Source organism: Camponotus floridanus, unplaced genomic scaffold (genome assembly GCF_003227725.1).
Source record: "Camponotus floridanus strain SB8 unplaced genomic scaffold, Cflo_v7.5 scaffold51, whole genome shotgun sequence".
Lineage (NCBI taxonomy): Eukaryota > Metazoa > Arthropoda > Insecta > Hymenoptera > Formicidae > Camponotus > Camponotus floridanus.
Genome location: NW_020229670.1, coordinates 869,846 through 890,505, shown reverse-complemented (window position 1 = coordinate 890,505; position 20,660 = coordinate 869,846). Strand labels below are relative to the sequence as shown.

At 30.8% G+C, this 20,660-nt stretch overlaps 1 protein-coding gene across 3 annotated transcripts in view; it reads right to left on the bottom strand.

The window, feature by feature from the left end:
• The window catches only part of LOC105254390 (ubiquitin carboxyl-terminal hydrolase 48), a 78,846-nt gene that overhangs the window by 9,782 nt on the left and 48,404 nt on the right, over positions 1–20,660 (bottom strand). The window lies entirely within an intron of this gene.

The following is a 20,660-nucleotide window of genomic DNA, read 5'->3' as shown; positions in this document are numbered from 1 at the left end:
AAGAGAGAAAACGCAGATTTTATTTTTTGATGACGTAAATTCTTATATATATATATATATATATATATATATATATATATATATATATATATAATGCATGTATTTATAACTTGTAATTAATGATAAGTGGGATTACTGCGATCAAAGACAAAATAATATATAATAGAAATTTTTATATTATTTCATAATTTATTTAAAGTAGAGGTTTAAAGGCAGAAAGAGACACATTAAATTTGAGTATCGCGCGCATCAGAGACACGTGTGAACAGCTGCCAACAGTTATAAGAGTATCTTCCCACGCGTTTTCTCGAAGCACACATGTGATCTACGCGCTCCTTTATATAATTACACAACTGCGTTTTGGGTCTCGTGTAAATATATCAACTATTAGAGAGGATACATATATTACATATTATAGTATCATAACATAAAATAATTTATATTGATATGCAATATTTACGTATAATATAAAGAGATATAAGAATACTATTTTCATTAGTAATAAAATTTACAATTTGATAAAATAAATATTTTACAATAGATAACGTTTGCAATTCTTAAGTGTACATAAATAAAAGTAGGTTTATAAGTAACTCTTTATATATTTATTAATATTTATTAATAAATATTTATAAATAATTTTTATAAATTTATTTAATTTATTAATATTTATTAATAATTTATTAATAAAATATATTTATTACATAAAATATTGTGTATAAATAGACAATTTGAATTAGCTTTGATACTCTTTTTTATGAGATCAAGTGCTACCTGGCGACAAAAATCGCTGAAATTATTAGGAAGGACACTTATTACGATACAGAAAAATATATTAGGAAAAAAGAAAAATGTCTAATCGTTTAAAAAGTTGTCATGGGAATTCGAGTATGCATACACGTAGGTGTGATTATGCCTCTGAAACCCCTTTTTCCCATAGAACTAAATATAGCGAGTGTCATCCGATGGCTTGGACACACGTGTCTCATGCGACAGCTACTCACATCTGGTCGTTGTTTCCTGCCGTAGCATATCTTCTGTGCAATATGATTTATTTTCAAGTATAGAATCCACAGATTCGCTACGATAAGAAATCATCGCGGCCAGTCAAAGGGGTAATCAAAGAAATCTGAATATACAATATTGTAAAGTCAATATTGAATGCTTTTATGCGAAAATAAAGTAATGCAGTGGAGATAGAATTTGTAAATTTAATAATATATTAATAGAGAGAAGCATTAATTCATATTATTGATGAATATATTTACAAACTATTAAATAATAAATTAAATAATTAAATAAAGAATATTAATACCAACAGAAATAAAAAAAAGTTAAAATTTAAATTTAAAGTCTTTAAAAATATCCTTAAAAAATCTATTCAGTTACTTAGCATGGCGTTATTTAAAATGTTATTCATGATTTTAAATAAAATTTTAATTTTAAAGCAAGTATGTATAATTAATTATTTTGATGTATTTTTATAATTATTTTTTATTAAAAAATAATTAATTATAAAAATGCATCAAAAAAATCTCAACATCATTGTCGACATTGATCTTTTATAATCACGATGGTTGGCGATCAAGGGGCACACGAAATCCAGTTTTCACGAATTCTTCGGAAAATTCCATCATTCATTAAAACATTATTCTTAGACCTTCTATCTTTCTCGCGATCCTTCTTTGTCCCTCGTTGATCATTGAGAGGAAGATGAAAGAAAGGAAACCAGGTAAAGAGCGTTCTCTACACGAGTATACAGCCAGTTTTGAAATACTCGGCAATATAGTGAGTTCGTTATGAGGTTCGCCCCGACGTGGTATGGCTCATAATTGTAGACTCGGGGTTCGAACCGTGCACCTCCAGGCACTACATTCTCTTCGACTGACACCTATTGTCCGTAGGAAATTTCGCGGATTTGAGAAAGATTCGTTTTAATCGTTCATCGACGAGCGGATGAGATTGTCCGATTGTTCGAGTTCGACTCGGTCGTCGATTTTCGCGAGTGGCCACGATTCGGATCGGATGTTCGCGACTTTTTGCGCGCGCTGATGTCGGGCCAGGCAGAAAAGCAAGGCGGACGCGGACAAAACATTTCACGGCCTGGCATGAAAATTATTAGCTCGAGAATGTCTTAATCCCCGGCAGGGAGTTGAGTCCCGCGCGGTCTTCGGCTTAACATAAATTTTTTTCCAGTCGGGCCTCGGAGAAATGCTCCAAACGCGAGGTCTGACGGTCTCGCGGAAAGATGCGGCTAAGTGCTGGAACGCAGTTCGGTGCATAATGTATGTGCAAAACGTCGAACAGCAGTTTATTTTCGAAGCAATGTATGATTTAAGATACGATTGTAATGCACATTTTTTCCTTTACGGATCCGGAATATCGTATATTTTATATTTCTATTCGTCACTTTAGCGTACCATGTATGTACCATGATTTTTTCATCAGAATTGAAAAGTAGTGCACTGAGGAAAAAATTATCTTGAAATGAAAAAATTTTAGTTAACTCAAGAAAGCTATTTATTCGGTGGGTACTAATCACGTATTTACTTGTATTCAAAACATTTGTTTGCTTAAGTTAAGTATTTATTTACATATGTTTAAAAAAATATATATGCTTAAAAAAATATAATTTGTAATTAAATATTTTTATTTTAATTGTACAAAATATTTATTAAAATGCATTTTTTATTCCTAAAAATTTTAAATTTTTAAATTTAAAAAAATAATATATTTAATTTAATAAATTATAGTATATATTTTACGAAAATAGTATTTAAATATAAAAAATACATACATGAAAATAATGTACTTAATATAACATGCATATTTAATTAAAATTAAATGCTTTTGCTTAAATGAAATAAACAATACCTTGCATTTAAAGCAAAAGTTTCAAGAAAACAAATTTATTTGATTTAAAAAAATTTTTCCCTCAGTGTGCACTGAGAAAAAAAATCTGGTTGTATTAATTAGAATTCTGGTAAATTTAACCAATATGTCTGTTGGAAAATGGATGAATCAGAATTCTTGTAGGAATTACCACATGTATCTGATTAATTTCTTCCTATTAAATTTACCAAATTTTTTGATTAATAATACTAAACTCGTCAGCACCAAGTCGTCTAAATTTTTTTCCATTTAATCTCAAAAGTCCATTTAATATTCTGAATTCCAACAAGATTATTGGATAAATTCAATCCAGATTATTGAATAAATTATATTTTAAATTCAGTTTGTTAGAAATTAAACTGATAAACAGTGATGCAAGAAGAGGATGCAGCTCAAACACACACAATCAGAGAGCTAGCGTCCTCTTTCTGGCACTACTGCTCGTAAGAGAAAAAAATATATACTTTGGATTTAATGTTAATACTAGCTCTTTATTTGATTGCAAATATTGAAAACAACTTAAGTTAAGAGAGTAAGCAAAGAAATTAATGTAACGAGAAATGTTATAGATCCAACCAGAAAATAGTAACCAAATATCCTTATAGTAAAATCTATTAAATGTTCTAGTTATAAAAAATCGAGTCTTATGATAACTAGAAATTCTTGTTTGATTTAACCAAAATGCCTTCAATCATATACGTCTTGTTGGTGCAATCAAACGATTTTTCTCAGTGTGCTTATTATTTACGAAATATATATTTTATATAATATAATATAATATATATAATATAATATTTATTTTACGAAATATAATCTAGATGTAAAAGTTATCAGTAGTGATACATATTTTGATAATAAAAGAGAGGAATAAGAAATATATAATTTAATATTTCCAACTCATCAAGACAACAATTAATATCAATGAAAAATCTGTATATGAGCAATTAGTTTGTTATTTCAATTAAAAGATAACAAAGTTAAAGGAAGACTCATATTATAAAAGTATCAAATGAATTAAAGTCATAAAAAAACAGACGCATCTTATTTCACTGAAAGTACAATTCACTAATATTAATTAACATAGTCATAGATCACAAAATTTGTATTTTAAATTAGTAACGTGACTTTGTTTCAAAGCTTTTAAATAGCTCTTATATTCTTCTCTCCTCTTTTTCAAACAAATCATTATTGCATATATATTTTTATAAATACGCATGTAATTGAACACTTCTCAATAAGAAGAAACACTTGGAATAATAAAAGATATATCCATTCGTTCTCGCTACGAATGATCTTTTAGATTTACTCAGACATCTCTCTTTCTCTCTCATTACACACACACAGTAGGAGTACTCTCTTAAGTTATTCTCAGGCTGTCCTGAGTTATTTATCTGTCTGCACGAAGGAGGGTGAATCTTACCTCCTCCTTCTCTTACCACGTCTTAATAGTACGAGCCACAGAGTTAATAAAGCGACATAACGGCAATTCTCTCGAAATATCTAGCTATCTTCAATTTTTGACTAAAAGATCAATTCTTGCTAAATTTTATTTCAAGCAAAAATACAAAAGAAAACATACATATTTAATCGTAAAATAAAAACTTTAAATAAAATCTATAATCTATGAAAATATGTACACTGAGGGAAAAAATTTTTTAAATCAAATAAATTTGTTTTCTTGAAATTTTTGCTTTAAATGCAAGGAATTGTTTATTTCATTTAAGCAAAAGTATTTAATTTTAATTAAATATACTTGTTATATTAAGTACATTATTTTATCATTTATATATTTTTTATATTTAAATACTATTTTTGTAAAATATATACTATAATTTATTAAATTAAATATATTATTTTTTAAAATTAAAAAATTTTAAATTTTTGGGAATAAAAAATGTATTTTAATAAATATTTTGTAAAATTAAAATTAAAATATTTAATTAAAAATTATATTTTTTAAAGCATATATATTTTTTTAAACATATGTAAATAAATACTTAACTTAAGCAAAACAGACGTTTTGAATACAAGTAAATACGTGTTTAGTACCCACCGAATAAATAGCTTTCTTGAATAAACTAAAATTTTTCTATTTCAAGATAATTTTTTCCTCCATGTATGAAAAAGGAGACATTTATTTCGAAAATTTGAATGTATATGCACTTGTGATCGAATAACAAGAGAATCAAGAGGATGTTCCTGTTTACGGCAGATACTTCAGTTTATTCATTCTCAAAGAAACTTTCTGTCGTAGAAACTTTCGAAAAATGAGAAAAACTGCAAGAAGACTTAATACAAGCTAGGTTGGCGGAAGACCGCAGAGTGTATAAATTCAAAGTAGATTAATATTGTCTCCGTGGCTGTCGCGGCGCCAAACTTATGGCGCTAATTCGACGGAGGAATTATTACTGGGGGCTTGCCTCGAGTCATCCTCACTGGCACCCGTGTGTTTTGCGAAAAGGGGACATCTTTAATAGAAACCGTACGTGCTTCACGGGATTCCAAGCAACGTTGGTTTGATAATATTTGAACCTTGGTACGTCTCACCAAGAATTATCCCGATTTTTGATAATAAATACCTACTTGCGTCGATTAATTTAATGTACTACAGTTGCAGAATTGTAAATACTTTCTGCTTCCGTATTATATAATTATAAATATATAAAAGTATAAATAAATATAGAAATATAAAAGTATACAGGGTGACCCCGAACGTTCCAGCCAGACTTTGAGATCTTATAGGAAATTTAATTCCGAACAAAAAATTTTGTATAAACATGGGTCGAAAAATGCTTCCTTAAGAAGTTATCGCTCAAAAACCTCTGATGAAGGAAGAGCAAAAGGTAAAAAGAAAATGAAATAAAAAGAAAATAAAACTAAATAAATTTCTTGAAAAAAAAAAAACGATAAAAACAAAAAATAAAAATCTTTTTCTTTTATAAAAATAAAATAAAAGTTAGTTAAAAAAAAATTATTTTATTTTCATAAAAGAAAAAAATTTTTATTTTTTATTTTTATCGTTTTTTCAAGAAATTTATTCAGCTTCATTTTCTTTTCACCTTTTGCTCTTCCTTCATCAGAGGTTTTTGAGCGATAACTTCTTAAGGAAGCATTTTTCGACCCATGTTTATACGAAATTTTTTGTTCAGAATTAAATTTCCTATAGTAATTTCCTATAATAAGATCTCAAAGTCTGGCTGGAACGTTCGGGACCACCCTATATATAAATATATAAATTTATAAAAGAAACTCATTCTTATTTATCTACTGTTCACATATGTGATATCAATGAGAATATAGCGACCTAAAATCAGTATTATTGCCTGTTTAATACGATTACATGAAAATGAAAAAAGCAAAGCGTTAAGCTCAATAAGCGCATTGAGAAATGGCTTTTTGGAGGTCTTTTAAGTAAATTAAGGGCGCTTCGCATTGTCTTTTATCCCGCGGAGGGCCAAAAAAAGATGGCAGACTACAGCTGTTTAGCATCCTCGATGAAAAACTTGCTAGTAATTATTCAAATTATTTTCAAGGGTCACACTTTTCGTTAGACCGAAGTCACTACGCGGTAGATATCTTTATATCATTTATATCTTTTTGCGATTACTATAAAAATATATCATAAATCACAGACAAAATATTCAACATAAAAAGTTGTGAAATGTATTCTTAGACATATTACATGCTCTCAAATAAAAAAAAAACCACATTTTTAACGTATTTATGTTTTTCACGAATATATTAAAATTAACATAAGTTTTATTTTTTATTATATTTTTATTTTAGTTTATTTTTATTTTATTTTGGCTTTTTTTTAATTTTATTTTAGTTCTATACTGTACGTCTACAATCCTTGTAAAACAATGCAGATGCAATATCAAAATCATCATTAAAAAAAAACACATTTTTAACGTATTTATGTTTTTCACGAATATATTAAAATTAACATAAGTTTTATTTTTTATTATATTTTTATTTTATATTTCTTATTTTTATTATATTTTTATTTTATAGTTTATTTTTATTTTTATTTTATTTTAGTTTTTTTTTAAATTTTATTTTAATTCTATACCGTACGTTTACAATCCTTGTAAAACAATGCAGATGCAATATCAAAATTATCATTGTGACATAACGCGAACGTGACATACGAGTATATTGATATCTAAATGTGAAAAATAAAAAAGAAAAAAAGAGAGAAGAGAGATACTAAGTATACGATAGAAAAGAAGGTGGAGATTAGGTGGAGGAGACGCTTTTTAGACAGTCACTGACATTGCGGAGGTGTTGTGTGAGAAGTGACTGATGAGTTTTCCGCTCGATTGGATAACACTCGCCCGTTTCTGGATTTTTTCCAGTCCCTTCCCTGCACCACGATGACGTCTGACCTAAATCCGCAGAGCTGACAGAGCATTGAACGTTATGCATTGAACTAACTATTGAATTTTCTTCGCCCTTTACGAAAGAACGAAGAAGAGAGAATGATTATCGACGATTATAAAAAATCCGCGCGATCAATTTATCGCTCAATATTTAATTTAGGCTTAGCTGTATGATACAGATGTCTAAACAAAATACAGGAGAAAATATGCCGTCGATTGAACGAATGAATCGTCGCGAACGCGGCATTTTAGGCCACATCGTTCATAAAGAACGGACTCTGGCTTCCGCTAGGGACAAAGACCGCCTTCATGGATATACCGTCCTCTTTGCCACCGTTGCTGCGCTTCTTTAACGTTGATATAATAGACAAAATTGAGCAACCGTACGTTGCGTGATAACTCTCGTCAAATCACGAGTAAATTTCGAATGTGCACAGAAAAAAAATAAGTGTCAAATCAAAACTTATATTATTAAACTAACGCGTTCATTGTTTCGCATATACACAACAATTTATAATCTTCTTAGAAGAATTTAATAATTTTAAATTTCAACAATATTATAGTCTTATTTTAATATTATATTATATATTTAATATTATTATATTTAATATTATTTTAATATTAATTATCATCTCAAGAATATATAATTATTTAATTTTACTTTAAGAAAATTGTAATCTTTGATTTAAAAATGTTATTTTCTATCTAACATTGTTTCTTTTCTATTCAAGAAAATTAAATCTTAATCATAAGAATATATTTTTCTCGATTGAACTATATACAATGGCTTCATTCAAGTAAACAATTATTCAAGCAATTATATTTTTCTTTAATTAACGCGATATAATCTCATTTCAAGATTTCCATGTTAAAACTAACTATATTTTCAAAACAAGAATGTCCTTTTTTCTGTGTGGGCGAAGAAAAATATCTTGCAATAATAAAATATTATTTTCTATATTATATCTCTCGATATATCTCTTGAAAAAGTTATCTCGAATGATGACATCAAAAGCGATACGATATTAAATACTCCATCTCTCTTTTGTCATATCTACACTGAGGGAAAAATTATCTTGAAATAAAAAAATTTTAGTTAACTCAAGAAAGCTATTTATTCGGTGGGTACTAATCACGTATTTACTTGTATTCAAAACGTCTATTTGCTTAAGTTAAGTATTTCTTTAAATATGTTTAAAAAAATATATATGCTTAAAAAAATATAATTTGTAATTAAATTTTTATATTTTAATTTTACAAAATATTTATTAAAATGCATTTTTTATTCCCAAAAATTAAATATTTTTTAATTTTAAAAAATAATATATTTAATTTAATAAATTATAGTATATATTTTACGAAAATAGTATTTAAATATAAAAAATATATAAATGAAAATAATGTACTTAATATAACATGCATATTTAATTAAAATTAAATGCTTTTGCTTAAATGAAATAAACAATTCCTTGCATTTAAAGTAAAAGTTTCAAGAAAACAAATTTATTTGATTTAAAGATTTTTCCCTCAGTGTAGAATTAATTCAGAAATTCTTTTTAAACAAAAGAAACAACAGATCCAAATGTTTATTACTTCTACGATTTCTATAGACTTCAATATCATATTGGTTTTATAATTAAGAGCTTGCTTTATGTCAAACTTTATATCAAATCTTTACAACTTTTCTCTTTTTATCAAAATTTACTGTTGATTTTTTATTTAATATTAGTTTGATATTTATTATTTGTTCGATGCATATATCGATCGTAACAAGGGCAGATTCGTTTTTCCCCGCGATAAGATATCCTTTCGCTCACAGTAGTAACGCAGAAGGGGAGGAGAACTGGCAAATTGCAGAGCGTTAGAGATCGCGAGCGCGATTTAGTCCCGTGGCCACGAGCGGGAGATGAAGGCGGCAGAAGCAGAGTGGAACGACGGAATCACCCCTCGAGGAAACGCTCGGATAGTCCAGGGTGGTCTTAGCGTGTCGCTTAGCACCCTATCTGCAGGGATCTTCTGTCGGGCCAACCCCTACGGTGAGCTCGTCTCTCTCTTTCTGTCTCTCTCTCTCTCTCTTTCTCTTTCTCTCCCTCTCTCTATCTCGCTTATGTCAGGTTTACTGTCTCTCTTTCTCCCGTGACGCGCTAGACCTCATGGGGGGGCTGCGTTTGTCGTGAGCATTACTCACTTTCTAGACGCCTACTTGCAAACCCTACCGAGTCGTCGAGTCGTCCCCGAGGCTCAGTGACTACATTAGGGAACAAATCTTCCTCCTCTCGAGGCAGCCTCGCGTGATTCGAAAAGCGATACACGCTGTTAGAATGAATTGTCCCGGTCAAGTTTGCAGCAAGTTGACCAGCCGACCACTTTCCACATCATCTACGTTAGAGAAACGTCGCCATTTGTCTGTTCATTCGATCATACATTGAATTTAAAATTATATTCCCTCCTCGCTTATATATAAATTTTTCAATATTAATAATTATTCATTATTCATTATTATTAATAATTCATTTACTCAAATCAAGGAAATAATAATCATGAATTAAATAATGATTAGAGAGATTATTCGAATATTTAAAAAAATGTGTAAATAAATGTTTATTATGAAAAAATTATTTTTGTGAGAAAATATTCTTCAATATTTTAAATTCTACACTTGTTGCTTTAATATAAATGCCATGATAGCCATGATATTACATGAATAATTATTAATAATAATTATTCATTATTATTAATAATTATTATTAATAATTATTCATGTAATACTATCATGGCATTTATATTAAAGCAACAAGTGTAGAATTTAAAATGTTGGAGAATATTTTCTCACAAAAATAATTTCTTCATAATAAACATTTATTTACACATTTTCTTTAATATTCCAATAATCTCTCTAATCATTATTCGATTTATGATTATTATTTCCTTGATTTGAGTAAATAAAATAAATAAAAGAAATATCAATGACCAAACTTCTGAGATATAATAATGTATATTGTCGAAAAGTCATTCTCATTTCGTCGCGAGAATCGTTTCGATTCATATCGTAAAAGCTTTGAAGAATCCGCGCGGTGAAGATTAACGAGATCCACGTGTTCGGTATTATCGGCACGCACCCAAGACCACTTGTTCGAAAGAGCAACCTGTAGAGGCTGGCATACCGCACGGTTCGCAAGTGCGTGCGGGATAAGGAGGGAAGCAGCGAAATTCAGGGTTAACAGCGCGGCCAAACATAGAACCGAGCGTATGTGGGAACACGTGTACATGTCCATAAATATCTCTCCATAATTCCACGCTCTGAATCCGATAAAGGAAAGTTTCTACGGAAGTTCGGATAACCGGGTCTTATTCTTCCGTCATTTCGATCTGCTTCGATTAATCTTATAAATGATAATAAAATCTCACGATTGTGCAGCCGCGATGAATTTTTCTCATTCCAGAATATGAAGAAATTAAAAAAAAAAAATAAGACATTTTATAAGGAATAAAATGAAACAAAAGGAAAACATTTTTTATAAGAAATAATTAAGGATGTTTTGTATGTACATTCCCAGCAAAAAGTAGCTGAAAATCAATATTCACGAATATATCCACTTTTGATGTATTTTGAATATGAGAAATTGTGTGGAATATTGCAATTTGATTTTAGCTACAGTGCAGAAATGTATTTTTTAATATTTATTGCGTCTTTACTGAAATATTCCGAATTTTGTTAATCGCAATGATTAACTTTTGGATGAGAATTTCGCCTTGTGACAGATACATGGCTAACTTCATTGAATTATATTTAATATCTTTTTAACCAGTTAGTACTTGTATAATATTATTTGACCAAATATTTCCTCTGTATCTAAACTTTTGCAAATTTTAAACAAATTCTGAATATTATTTCCATGTCATTTTGTCATTTGAATCGACGTAGTTATACATTTCCCATAAGAACATATGTTAATTCGGTGCAAATTAAAATTACCTTATAACTTGTGAACGCTTTAGTGATGCGATTTAAAAATTGTACCGAAGATTCTAAACATATGTAAGGACATTCTGTACAATTTTCATTAAATTTTCAATATTTTGAAAATAAGTACAAAGCATCTTTAATTTACTACTTTTGAATAAAATGCTAAGTTTTGTTTATCACATTGAAACTAGTACAGCAACTAATTAAGAGTCTTCTGTTTGTGCATTAACGATTTAGTTAAAATTAAAAAAATATGCGTATGAAACACAAGCATAAAAAATTTGGACATTAATTAAAAACGTCATTTTAAGTTTCTCACAGTCAATATCTCGTTAATTCGTGCAATTTTAAACGATACATGTATATATTTAAAAATTCGCAAAAATTGCATTTCGTTTTTTAAGGATGTTTTGTATGCACAATCCTAGCAAAAAGTAGTTGAAAATCAGTACGATGAATATCCACTTTTGGTGTATTTTGAATATGAGAAATTGTATGGAATATAATTTGATCTTAGCTACAGCGCAGAGATGTATTTTTTAATAATTATTGCGTCTTTACTGAAATATTCCGAATTTTGTTAATCGAAATGATTAACTTTTGGCAGAGAATTTTGCCTTGTAATAGATACATGGCTAACTTCATTGAATGATATTTAATATCTTTTTAACCAGTTAGTATTTGTATAATATTATTTGACCAAACATTTCCTCTGTATCTAAACTTTTACAAATTTTAAACAAATTCTGAATATTATCTCCACGTGTTTTTTTTATTTGAATCGACGTGGTTATACATTTCCCATAAGAACACATGTTAAAATTCGTTGCAAATTAAAATCCTTCTAACTTGTAAACGCTTTAGTGAATCGATTTAAAAATTGTACCGAAGATTCTAAACATATGTAAGGACATTCTGTACAATTTTCATTGAATTCTCAATATTTTGAAAATAGGTACAAAGCATCCTTAATATTTATTTTGGAAAAAGTTGACTGAAAAATTCACGGAAATTCATTTTAATTAAATTGTTGAAGGATATATGGAATTTATAGAACGTTGAGAACGAAATACTTTGAGACTGACGTAATAAAGTGCGCTCTCTTTCTGGCGGCGGCCCTCGTTCAGGAGCCGCCACATGTCTCTCCGCGAAAAGAGTAGCTCTTCCTCGCGTCATCTGCGACGAGACGGGACGGGACGAGACGAGACGAGACGAAATACAGAGAGGAAGAGGGGAGAAGACATATCGAGAAGGACGGTTGGCGAAGAGAAGCAGAGGCCACCGAGAAGCCGAAAGCTAAACCCGCCAACGCGGATTGGATTGGCCGGCCGAGGCGAGCCGTTAGCATCAACAAACAGAAGCTTAGTTGTTACCGCTACGAGGGCGAAAGGGTTAAGTGAACAGGATACGCGACACACGGGAATCGCTCTTGGGCGTGCTTTAGACTGACACCTCTCTGTTCCAAGTCTCTTAGATACTTTTTCTTGACATCGTGAATTCAAAAGTGACATCATTACTATAATTAATACTGAAACAATCTATTAAATATAGATTAAATTTTCTCCAAAATATGTTCTACACTGAAGGAAAAATTTTTTTAAATCAAATAAATTTGTTTTCTTGAAACTTTTGCTTTAAATGCAAGGAATTGTTTATTTCATTTAAGCAAAAGCATTTAATTTTAATTAAATATGCATGTTATATTAAGTACATTACTTTCATTTATATATTTTTTATATTTAAATACTATTTTCGTAAAATATATACTATAATTCATTAAATTAAATATATTATTTTTTAAAATTTTTGGGAGTAAAAAGTGCATTTTAATAAATATTTTGTAAAATTAAAATAAAAATATTTAATTAAAAATTATATTTTTTTAAGCATATATATATATATATTTTTTTAAACATATGTAAATAAATATTTAACTTAAGCAGACGTTTTGAATACAAATAAATACGTGATTAATACCCACCGAATAAATAGCTTTCTTGAAATAACTAAAATTTTTTTATTTCAAGATCATTTTTTCCTCAGTGTATATATTTTTACCCGAAGCACCTTTATTCAGAGAGCACACAATTTCATATACGAATTCGCAAGACGTTGGAAAAGAGCGTAAAACATGCAGAGAATGCAGCATCTCACCCTCTCGCTGCAACCATAACTTATTCAGCGTTTAAGGGAGTTCGATACGAGAGACATCGGGGGAGGGGAAAAGGAGAGCGAGAGGTGGAGAAATCAGGCTCATAAATCATAGCATTTTCAGATTTCCTTTTATCAGTGGCTCTCTAACCGTGCTGGCGTCCGCGACCGCCACTGACCCAGCGCCATAAATATCCCCATTAATATTAACTTAGGCTCGCCTAGGAGAGGCGAGAATCGCGAGTGACCGAAACGGAGCGGACGGAAAAAAAAACCGTAGCCTAAGGGGAGAACGGAACGAAAAAAAAAAATCTCGTATGCCAGGGACGAATCTCATATAGGACGCAGCTGGGAATTGGGCAGCATCCCGAAAAATTCATGGAGGAGCCGGAGCTCTGGAGAAGTCGAGCGAGCGAATCGTTGCATCCTCGCTCCTGTTTTTCGCCGAGAAGAAATATGAATTATCGCTGGACAGACTTCTCTCAGGCCGGCGTTTTCACCTTATCACGTTTTAACACATTTCATCGCGATTTAATTTCAGAATAATAACAGGATACACTGAGGGAAAAATTTTTTTAAAATCAAATAAATTTGTTTTCTTGAAACTTTTGCTTTAACGCAAGGAATTTATTTCACTTTTAAGCAAAAGTATTTAATTTTAATTAAATATGCATGTTATATTAAGTACATTATTTTCATATTTTTTATATTTAAATACTAATAACTATTTTCGTAAAATATATACTATAATTTATTAAATTAAATATATTATTTTTTAAAATTAAAAAATTAAAAATTTTTGGGATTATATTTTTTTAAACATATATATATTTTTAAACATATGTAAATAAATACTTAACTTAAGCAAACAGACGTTTTGAATACAAGTGAATACGTGATTAGTACCCACCGAATAAATAACTTTTTTGAGTTAACTAAAATTTTTTTATTTCAATATAATTTTTTCCTCAGTGTAGAAAATCTTCAATATCTCTACTTTCTCTCTCTCTCTCTCTCTTTTTATTTCTTTTCAATATATAAAGTATCTATAACAATAATAACTATTAATAATAAATGATTCGTGTCTAACGTTGCGCCGATAATGAAGAAGCCAATATATATATAGTGAACTTCTTGTGCCATTTCATTCTTCAACGTCTCTTGAGCCACACTTTCTTGCCGATATCACGGCATGTATCACCTGTCGTCGAATGACGCGCGGTCCACTCTCTCATCGCCTCGCACCGTTAGCAGGATCGGTAATCGACGCAAGAAAACATAACGATACTAAATGTAAGTGCGAAATAGAGATTGCACGATACGTGAATAGGTTTGCACAAGACCCAGGACAACAAGACAATATTCGTAAAAATATTGTATTGGTATTGAAAATTTTCAAAAATTTAAATCTTGTCTTGGTCCTGAGTGAATATTGGTAGCAAAATTCTCGACTTGTATTGTCTTGTCTCGATTTTATTAACAATTTTTTATCTAATATTAAAAAATTATTTAAATAATATTTAACATAATTTTTGTAATATAATTTGAAATAATTATTATTATTGTATTATATTTTAATTATAATTATTACTATGTAATCGATATAAATGCCGTCTATTTACATAAAAAAACATTTACTGTTTTATGGAAAACAAAAATTAATAACTACAGGCTCCAAGGGAATGTGCAGATATAAATATTTTGGAGTGGTAAAAAAATCAGGTTCATATTTTTCCCACATTGTCAAAAATGGCTCGAGACATTTTATGTTCAACTGCCTCGTCCGTGCCAGTAGAAAGACTTTTCTCAATAGGAACTCTGACTATGTCAAAAAATAGAACCAGATTACAAAGTAAATCTTTAAAAGCACTAATATGCATCAATTCCTGGGTGAAATGCTCTTTAATGTCTAAAATTTGCGAGTTTGATTTCTAATTTATAAAAATGTTATATTGCACTAATATTAAATGTTTTTAAATTTATTAATATAAATGTTTTTATTCAATAAAATTTTTTTAAATTCGTATATAGTGATTTTTTTTTCATTTATAAATATAAATATTTTAGTTTTTTTGAGAATCAATAATCTTGACAAGACTAATAATCTTAATCTTTTTATTGTCTTGATAACTAATTAAAAATCTTGTCTTGATTTTGTCTTGAAATTCAAGACAAGACAATATCAAGACTAATCTTGGTATCTCGTGCAATTCTACTTTAATTGCAATGTAAAATCGCGAAATCGGTGTCGAGTAAAATTCTATCTAAGCAAAATAGCATGAAATAGTTATAAGCACAAATAAAGCACGATTCGCTATAATTATCGTAACTAATGTCTCAGACGCAACGCGAAAGCCATTAACTGTTCTATTCTTCGCTAAAGTTTCTCCGCTCGAGAGGCATCAGAATTCCGTAGAATCCGCCTCGATTATTTTCAACACATTCAGGAGCGAAATCGATGACGATGACGATGCCTTTTAAGCCTGCATCGGCTTAATTGATTTATTTCTGAGAGGGTCCACACCGCGCTAGATGAGACGCTGCGATCACCCTAACGCGAAAAAGGGGCAACCGAGTCCTTTCGAAGGACTCTTTCGGCCTTTCTTCGATCTTATCTTCGGAGGCATCGATAATTAGGGGCGATAATTACAGTGTTCCGGCTACTGACCTCTAGCTACCGGTCTTTCGGCCATGAAAAAAAAGTGCCGACAATAATGATCGCTAATGTAACGTTGTAATATCTCGATGTCCTCGCGACCGAACAATTATTTAAATCTAATCACCAACTTTTTTTCATAATTTATATTCATATACACACATATTTTCATTTTTTTTTAATTTATAAATTTTTGTAAATCGGTAAATTCTTCATAGATGCAACGATGCGATCTTTTGATAATATTCGATATTTGATGTAAAAAAGAGAAATAATGAGTCCTTAGTTTTTTAACAATTTTTAAAGCAAAAAATTAAAAGCTCATTAATCTCGTCACTTATGTTATTAACGTCGAATATATTATACGAAAAGGTTAAATGCTGCAGCACGTTATTAAAATTTTTTAAGATGATTTTTTCCCGTTTTTTTAATGACTAAATTAATCATTTAGATTAATTTCTGTAGAAAAAACAATTCTTCTCAATTTAAATGTCATGAATTTTTTTATAAACCTTTATGCATGCGAAAGAGAGAATTTTAGACTTATTATTATTTTTTTTATTTCCAAACATGTATTTCTTTAAAATAATGTAATAAAAGTATAATTATAAGAAAATTATTGAGACAAAATATGTGCATTAATTTTGTTACATAGGATACTTTAAGACTTATACACGAAAAGGCTCGATAAAGATTTACGGATCTTGAAAACCGAAGAGCATTAATTCAAGATAACTTTTCGGTCAAGCCTGGTTGTTATGATTCGATTTTAATGCCGAGTTTACCGGCGCGGATAATTGTCGCCATTACCTGCACGAAAGAGCACATTTACTGTCGTTCATCGAAGAGAGCTCATGGTCTTGCTTTAATCTAATCGTTCGTATAACGAGATCCTCATTTATTGACAGGACTCAGCATATAAAAAAAGTAAGGATAACATATGTATCCGTTTTCTAGCTTTTGTTTGCAAAAATATTGTTTAACATAATGTAAAAAATTTATCACAAGAGTTTCGAAAATGATAAACTGATGAAAATGCAATGCAAAATATTGTTAATAGGAGTATAATATAGAACATGATATTATATTAAGCTAATTGAACAAAGATTTCCATCGATTTATTAATCGTTATTTACTAGTGAGTATATTTTTGCTGCTTAGCTTTAAATCACACATATCTTTACTATTTTCAGTTTTTTTTTAATTTTTTTCTACTATACAATAAAGATTTAGGTGAAAAATTAATTAAAGAAATACTTTTTATTAAAATTAGTAGATTTAAAAATTAGTTAAAATGAGAAATATCGAGCATGAGCAGGAATAAAATTGCGAAATAATATGAAGTCTGCAAAATGCATAGAATCTGACCGCATGACCGCATCTTTACTCACTATTTTCAAAGTTCTTTTTAAATTTTTTTACTGTACAATAAAGATCTAGGTAAAAAATTAATTAAAGAAACATTTATTGTTAAAATTAATAGATTTAAAAATGAGTTAAAATGAGAAATATCGAACACGAGCAGGAATAAAATTGCGAAATAATATGAAAATCTAATCTGCAAAATGCATAGGATCTGACCGCATCTTTACTCACTATTTTCAAAATTTTTTTTATTTTTTTCTACTGTACAATAAAGATCCATGTAAAAAATTAATTAAAGAAACATTTATTGTTAAATGTTAATTAATGGATTAAAAAATAAGTTAAAATGAGAAATATCGAGCACGAGCAGGAATAAAATTGCGAAACAACACGAGGTCTGCGAGATGCATAGGATCTGACCGCATGACCGCAGCTTTACTCACTATTTTCAGTTTTTTAAAATTTTTTTCTACCGTACAATAAAGATTCAGGTGAAAAATTAATTAAAGAAACATTTATTGTTAAAATTAACAAATTTAAAAATGAGTTAAAATGAAAAATATCGAGCACGAGACCGCATGACCGCATCTTTACTCACTATTTGCAGTTTTTTTTAATTTTTTTCTACTGTACAATAAAAATTTAGATGAAAAATTAATTAAAGCAACATTTATTGTTAAAATTAATAGATTTAAAAATGAGAAATATCGAACATAAGCAGGAATAAAATTGCGAAATAACACGAGGTCTGCGAGATGCATAGGATCTGACCGCATGACTGTTCCGCGTGGATCCACGACGGATCGGCATATTTTGCGGGCCGGTTCCGTCGGCGGCACGTACCTTTTTATCGTGGCCGCGGCAGTAGCGGCCCTATCGGATGTTTCCAATTTTCTGTTGGCGCTCGTGAAGAGCGACTCAACCGAGTCCTCCGTCATACGGGATTCTCTCTTGTGCGAGAAAGCGGGATGAAGCGCGACGAAGGATCGCGGAATGGACGGGAGAAAGAGAGACGCGAGAGCGAAACCGGGTACGAAAGAAAGAGGAACATAGAAACGCGGGGCGGAGGAGTAGGAGGAAGAGGGCGAGCAGAGAAGGAGGAGGGAAGGGGAGGAAGGCGAGCGCGTCCAACGCGGACATTCGTCACACGACATCAAACGCGGGTGCCGCCCGTTGGAGACTCGAGCGACCGACTCTAAAGACCCCGGTCGATCAGCCATGAAGAGCAGTCTGAGAAGGAATTGCAAAAAAATCGGGGAAAAATTAAGGATGGATCAAAAACAGCCTAGCCGTCCGACATTGTGCACAACTTTGTTGCTATTCTTTATCGCTTTTATTATCCTTGTCCTCGATCTACGTTGATTACGACGTTTATCAAAGGCGCTAAATGCATATCTTCATTAATACGCTTAATATCTCTATCTTTAATACATTTTGTAACATAATTATGACTCATTTTTTATTTAAATTAAATTATTTCATTTTATTTTAAATTATTTTATCTCATTTAAATTAAATTAAAATTTTTTTTTTATTTAAAAAGCTTGCACGAATTGTGAATTAAATGACGAAGCGATTCTTGCTCCCATCAGGAAGATCGAAGTCAATTTATAGTTTAACTTCAGAAGCTGCAACATTTTTAGCGCACGTATGAATCAAACGCAATGCAATAACTACTTGGAAGAGGATTCATTTGCAATGAAGAAAGATCAATTAATCATGACATATAACGTGCTCGTAAAAGCACGCAAACAAACTGGATGGTGGAAAGGTAGGCAACAGTAGGGAGCGAAAGTGACATAAAAGAAAAGAGAGACGATCGACCTCGCGCGACGTAATGTCGTTGATCTCCTTCGGTCGACCGGATCAGCGGAAAAAAAAGATAGTGATATAATGTAGATACGTAGCAAGATATATTAACTTTGTACTCCGACGACCTTGAATTATTGCACGGACGATGACGGAGCAGTAGCTGATATCTCGCGAGACACTCGATCACCGATCTACGTCGCAAGTCATCCTGATCATTGTGCGTACCCTACGATACTGGACCGGTAGCAAAATCAAGGACTAACCTTGCCTGAAACGCTTTAATCCGTTCTATCCGCCATGGATAGAATATCTTGACAATTCTCTTCTCCAGCACCGTCTGATATTCACGAAACAAATAAAAAAATATATATATATTTTATAGAAAATTTACTTTAAATTCCTTTATAAAAAAAAATTCATCTAAAAATAGAAAACTAATTCTTAAATAATATTTCTGGAGAATATTTTAAATCACATGATGTAAATGTGTTTGAAAATTCAAGTCCCACTGACACGCGAAAATTTCAGAATAATGATTGTCTAATGAAAACGTAGCAATTTTTTTAAATACGGAAAGACTACCGATGATTGCCTAACTCCATTTTATGCGATATAAGTTATGCTTTTGAACCGCATTAAGTTCGTCGTCCGATGAACGAGCAGATTTTACGACGGTAGATTTCGCGAAACAATCTCGTTCTCGAGGAGCTTCTTGTGGATGCTGGGAGTCGGCCCACAGTTATTCGCCTAACCGCAAATAATTATCTACCCGTTATGTACTTTTCAGTCACGTTATGGTTACGATAGTTAAAAGCAACTAAAGACGCGCCTCAAAAGGATTTATCACCATCGTTGTATGCCGACTATGAGAATCAATAGTTTCATACTATCTCTCGTACAGAATTTTGAAGCGATCGCATCAATCGCGAGATAAAGAAACAAAATATTACGATGACAAGATGCAGGACGAAAATGTGAAATATTTTCTATTATTACTGATTCGACGGAATTTGAATAGCGTGTTTGAAGGACAAGATAATGAAGTCATTTATCGTAGGAATTTGTCACGTCGAAAATCAACGTGTACGAATGTTATAGAAGGAATTTTTCTGCAAACCGCAAAACCTATCGAAGCGTTTCAATCGGTAGAAACGTTGTCAGGTTGACTAAACTGGATTCTCCGAGGCAAGATAGCAATTATATAGAATATTCGCAGCTAGTGCAACCGCAAGCCAGTCAACCAGTCCAGTGGAGGCCACATCTCCTTCTCTTCCTCTCTCTTTCTCTCTTTGTTCTTTCCGAACGTAGAATAGCACAACTTGGGTTAACGGTTTTGAGACTCTGTCCCTGGTGCAGAGAGCGTGCGTTCACTAGCTTAGCTTACTGGTCGCTTTCATAAAATCAGTCGACTGTGAACCAAGGAATGTGTTGGAAT